Here is a 6,000-nt window from a genome sequence, read left to right as displayed (position 1 = left end):
TTTTTTTTTTTTTTTTTTTTTTTTTTTTTTTTTTTTTTTTTTTTTTTTTTAAGTCAATAAAATAAAACGCTGCAGAAGGAGGTGTGGGGTTTTTTTAAGCCGTGACAGTTCCTGAACATCCTGTTGTTGATTATGAAGTGTTGAATACTGGTGCTGCAAAAACTGTGTGTTTTATGGCCTGGGGTTTTTTATGGGTAGGGATTTACAAGGCCGTGCAACATTTAAAAATCTCCCAGTTTTGGTGCAGATAAATTTGTTAACACAGCTGCTTCTTACTGAGACTTGATATATGTAAAATGATTTCTGTGTGTCTGAGAACTTTCAATTGATTCTCAAATATGATAAACTGGATTGGTTAAATCAGTGAGGTTAAAGAACTTTATTCCTTCTGGTTTCAAGTGAGTTACATCCAGAAGTATTTAATTCAGTCTGTAAAGGAGGCCAGAATGGAAATATCCATTTTGCTTGTGGCATTAGGTTCTTCTGCACAGAGCTAATTAAGAGACTGAAAAATTTTGCAATTCCAATAGATTTGTTCTTTGAAAGGTCAAGCTGAATTTTAATGTTGCTGAACAAGTAGGTATTTTTTTTAATTTATGAATATATGGATTGTCCTTTTTATAGTTCCATGCTGAGCTACATAATATAGTCTTGAATACACTTCATGTTTGTTTTAAAAGCAGTCTTTAAAAATACAGTCACAGAAAACAAATAGTGCTGTGTGCTTGAGCACACACTGCCTTTAAATCTTTCTATGTAAATATCTGGATAATAATAATAATAATAAAAATAATAATCCACACCGGGAAGAAAAATGTTTAGAGAAACCTCACACAGATACGTAAAGTGTGCTTGTAGCAAAGGTGTTTTTGAAATGAATGCTCCTGAGGATTGTTTGGCCAGGATAAATGTCTAAAGCTTGGCACTCTGGAACGGGAAATGTGGGGAGAACCAGCCCCTGGGGCAGCTGGAGCCAGTTCCTACACACCCAGTGAACGGGGAATCAATCAGCAAACCCTCCATTAGCTCTGGAAGGTGCTGTGCTGCCACCTCCCAGCTGGAAGCAGCCAGCAGTGTGATCACACCTCTCCTGGCCTGTAGGGACACGGAGCTCCAGTGGACTGAGTCTGGAGCCAGCCCTTTTCCCTTGGAATTCAGACCCCCTGGGGAAGCAGAGCTCACCCAGTTCACCCTCTCTGAACCCCAGAACAGATTTAGGTTTCTGAGTGGGGAGGCATCAGACTTTCCAGTCATGCCTCTGAATTATTAGGTTTAATATTCTGTCGTTTTTCTTGTGGTAATAATTTCATTTAACTGAAAAATTTCTGGTCAGTAGTAGTTCTAAAATGGTCTTAATGTAATTTTGAATTTGTTTGTTTGTTGGTTTTTGTTCATTTTTTTTAAACTCTGACTTGTCTTCATTGCTTCTTTTTGAAATCAGTTATGTGTGCATATTAAAAAAAGGTCAATATTTCAGCATCTCAGTACTTTTTAAAATATGCACAGAGACTGATCTGTGAAAGTGATAAATGGGTGAAATCCTCTGAAATCACATCTTTTCTGGATGCAGATCAGATAACTGCTTGAAGTTAGCTGTGTAAAATTAACAGTGATTTTTAGCTATGAAACACCATCATAAGGTAAAGCCTTGTGGTACAACCCCCCTCAGAATCACAGCTCCAATATCAGAGGAGATCATTTCATTCATTGTTTAGGACAAACTGAAGCTGAACTTTAAAAGATAAGGTGTTGTTCCCTAGCCCATTTTAAATCATCAATAAATGCAGTAAAAATCACCTGGGGGAGCTGTTTCCAGGTTGAAGCCCACAGAATCATTTCTCCAGCTGCTAATACTGAATGCATCCCTGTGCACTCCTTCTTAGAGCTTGTTTAATCAAATTGTGAATATCAGCTCCAACCCAAAGGGCATGTAAGAGTTGTGTCGCTCAGACTGAGTTTTGCATATTCTATTTTTGGCTGTCTAGTTATGCCTGCGCCGTAAATTGTGCTTTGTATGAACTTCTGTTCAGAGGGATCACATATGGGGTGATAAAATTAGCCAAGATGCTCTGCTGAATGAGAAATATTCCCTCTTGCATTGTCTTTTGATTAAGGGGCAATTGAACCATTGATAAAAGTATAAAAAGAAAATAATATCAGTGCTTGGGACAAAAGATTCGAATCTCCCTGAGAAATTAAACACAAATTATTCCAACTGAACAATGGCATCATTAAATATAGTTCTTCTTAATGCATTCCAAGATTAGGTTACTGAGTGAGCTGATTTTGCATTCCATTAACTTCAGAGCAACTTTAATGCTGCTTTAATGCTGTTTAGGGGAAGCTGTTCTGCATAAAACCTTTTTTTTTCCAGCATTCATATTTTGGATAGCTGTCCCAAGTGAAATAAAATTGGACTTCATACATTTTTGCATGTGAGCTGTGATGAGGACTGTAAAGTGTCTCTTACTCTGAGAGAAAATTTGCATTTTGGGAATACTTTGATTGCACTCAGAGCAGAAATACATTGATCTTGGATATCATAGAGCAGTAATGAAATAGAGACTCCAAACACCAAAACTACAGATTTGAACTTTTCAGTGGAGCTCTTTCTTGCATAATTTCACTTTTAATTAGGAAAGTATTTCTTCTTTTAATTTCCTGAAAGCTGTCCTAGGGCATTGGGTGGGTATAATATGGGTTCTTGTTAAGAAGACATCACAATTAGCATTTAGCTGAGTGATCTTCAGCACCAGTGAAAGAGTCCCAGCTGACCCTGTTATTATCAGGAACTAACACAGGCATTTCATTTGGTACTTGATGGGTGCACAGGGAGACTAAAAGCTACTTATTCCTGTGTTAGGTGAATATCCTGTGTTAGGTAAATATCCTGTGTTAGGTGATCTGCAGCAGGACTGTTCTCAGTGGATCTGGGTCTTCATTTACTGCTCTTGCACAGTGTGTGGCACAGTGTGGTGGCAAACCTTTAACTGGGGGTCTCAAAGGCAGAGATGTCACAGGAAAATGCCAAATATTCCCTCCCTTCCACAGCTGCTGCCACCTTAGGGAATGAAGTAAGCATATGTTAGTCTGTATGTTAGTAAATCTTAGTCAAGTCATGAATGTGACCCCGTAAAATTTTTGGAACAAAAAGGCCTCTGTTGGATAAAACCAGACAGGGAGATTGAAGAAAAATAAAATAATTAAAAAAAAAAAAAAGTAGACTATTTTATTGCAGCCAGAACTGGGTTTTATGTGCAGAATAATACCTGCATACAGCACTATAACATGTAACTAGATGATAGTGAAGTTCCCAAGGTTGCTGCAAGCAAATTCCAACCATGTTTGTACCACATGGAACAGGGATGATGGATCCACAGCACAGACACAGCCTCTGAGATTCACTGGGAGAAAGGAAAGTGTCAGTTCACCTTCTTCTTTTGTGTAATGACTGGTGACTGAATATACAGTGAATAATCTTATTAAAATAAGTGAAACAAAATTTCTAACTAGCTTTGTTCAGGAAGCAGTTCAAGGGATTTTGGCACAGAATTTTCCTGTTAACTTTGAAGTTGTTTTGGGGGGAATGTGGATATTTGGAAGTTTCCTACCAAACAATTAAAAAAATTGAGGTGTACTAGGTATATTTATGGATATTCCATACATTTGCCCCCATTAATTTATAAAGTTATTAGTGATGGAAAGGAGGATTGAAATGCCATCTTTTGAATGGTAACTGCTCGTGACTGCCTAATTCTTGTCTGACAGAGCACAGACCTTTCCTTCTTTCTGTCTATATTATTATCTATATATAAATTATTATATTTTTCTGTCTACTTGTTTGTCTCTGTGTGCATATGAAGCCTTGTTTTCCATATAGAAAGGAAGGAGACCATAACTGTTTAGGAAAGATTGTTTCTTTTATTTTAACAGAGCTGAAAACCCAATAGATCAGATGATGCCGCACATATCAACAGAAAATAAGAGTATTTACATGTCATACCGAGCAGCAGAGCCTGTGCTTTATTGTAGCTGCCTGCCAAAGGCAGTTCTGTTAAATAGGAAACTGCTATTGTATATCCCTAGAATTCTCCTTATTCAAAGGAGAACCATGAGAAAATAGCTTTTAACCTCCAAACTACACTTTTAGTTGTTTTTGCATATGAAATTGGGAAGATAATTTTACTCTCAGGTTTGGTTTCCTGAAAAGCTACTCTCAAGCTCTTTGTTTCTTCTGTTAAAATATATACATAACTTGACCATTTATTTTTGCTGCTCTTGAAAGTTCAGGTATCTGGCTTAGTTCACATTTTTAACAGTGTTTGGAGTCAAAATAGATTCTTAAAAACACCCTTAACCAAAACCACGTACACAAAATGTGAGGGCAGAAATGGTGACAGAAGCGATAAGAAAAATTAATAAGTATAGATTCAGGAAAGCTTTCATTTATGATAAAATTAAATGACAACTGAGTCGATGGCCTGGCCTAGATCTTGTTTTATTCCTCCTGTAGCTCCCTACCATTAACATTAAGGCAGAAATACAACTGGCAGCTCCAGCTGATGCCTTAAAGTCTATGAAAAACATTAGTCATTTACCAGGCAGTCAAGTGGCCCTGAGAGAGCAGGGCAGCTTTGGGGATGAAGAGACACTGGAAGAAGGAATGAGAACTCTGGAAAACTGTTGCAGTGAGGGCACATGGAGGGGGAAAATGGGAAACTTGGAAAGTGAGGAGAAGAGCTGATTCTAAGTTGGCAGCAGCAGAGTTTCCACGTGTTCTTCCCACTTTCTCCCCCTTTCCAGCTTTGTGGCTTTCCCAGCTTTGTCCACAGGGAACTTTGCAGCGGTGGATTTGGTGTGGAAGGGCTTGAGGGAATTTTGGTGACAGCCTGAGAGCAGTGACCATCCCTCGTAACTTCTTTTACTTCTTCTATCTTTCCTCGGGCGATGCTCAAAAATAAACTCTACCTTTAGATAATGTGTCAGGATTTCAGTAACTTGTGTTTTAAGGATGGGAAGGAGGAGAAGTGCTGTTTGACAGCTGTTTTAGGTAAGGATAGATCAGTGGAATGTGTTATCCTTACATAATGACACTGGAAATCGGTGAACAGTAAGAAAAATATCTGGAATGAATATTTTCAGCTTGGCCCTTGTAGTGGCACTGGAGCAGCTTATTTTTGGTGTCATCCAGCTTTGGATGAGGGGGCAAGAAGAAGGAGGAACGGGCTTGAATCAGCTTTCTGTGTTGACGCTGTAGAATACATTTGGAATGGCAAAATCTTTTACTTCTTGAGTAATTAAAACCATCCAGAAAGATTCACAGGAAAAATGTGCTGAGAGGAGGAGGCTGATGAGCTGGTAGAGGAATTCAAAGATACCATTTTTTTTCAGTGTCTGAAAAAGAATACAGGAGTTTGTACGAACTCATGAACCTCTGCTCCAGGTTTTACAGTTTGGGTTCTGCAATCTCAGGGGTGCAGTAAGTTATTAAATATACAATACTAGGAGAAACACAGAGGAAAATCTACTTTGAAGAGAGTCAGTGCATGATTTTCAAAGTGAAACCTTCCAGCCCAAGAGGGTTGGATTTTGGTGAGTAAGGTGAGTCAAGTGACTTGTGGATAATACTTTCAGTCTTTTATTGACCTTCAGCACATTAATTTGCTACTGGAAATTTGTGAAAATTGTATATGCTCTTGTTTTTGAAGGGCTCGGGTGGTGGCATTAAAATATTGTCTGCAATATTTCTGAATCTCCAGCAAAATGTTGCTGAGCCATTTAAAATGAAAAACTTGTTTGATTTAATTGAAAATTGATTGAACTGATTCCTAAAGATCTGTATGTTTTGTAAGAGGTTTTATTTCATAGGCAAAATTATTCCCATCATAGGTAAATTTATTTCTTCATCTCCTTTTTTGTATGTTCCCAATGTTATACAACTGTATAATGTAGCTATAAATTATAGATGGGAACAAACAATGCAGGCAAAAGCACCTTTCT

General features: G+C 37.9%; 1 protein-coding gene across 1 annotated transcript in view; it reads left to right on the top strand.

Annotated features, from left to right (window-relative positions):
- Positions 1 to 6,000, top strand: part of ATP2B2 (ATPase plasma membrane Ca2+ transporting 2) — a 227,361-nt gene that overhangs the window by 159,473 nt on the left and 61,888 nt on the right. The window lies entirely within an intron of this gene.

Source organism: Empidonax traillii, unplaced genomic scaffold (genome assembly GCF_003031625.1).
Source record: "Empidonax traillii isolate 1590-97213 ecotype Southwest subspecies unplaced genomic scaffold, ASM303162v1 scaffold674:size665969, whole genome shotgun sequence".
In the NCBI taxonomy this organism is placed as follows: Eukaryota; Metazoa; Chordata; class Aves; order Passeriformes; family Tyrannidae; genus Empidonax; species Empidonax traillii.
The sequence above is the reverse complement of the archived record's forward strand: the minus strand, read 5'-3'. Positions and strand labels throughout refer to the sequence as shown.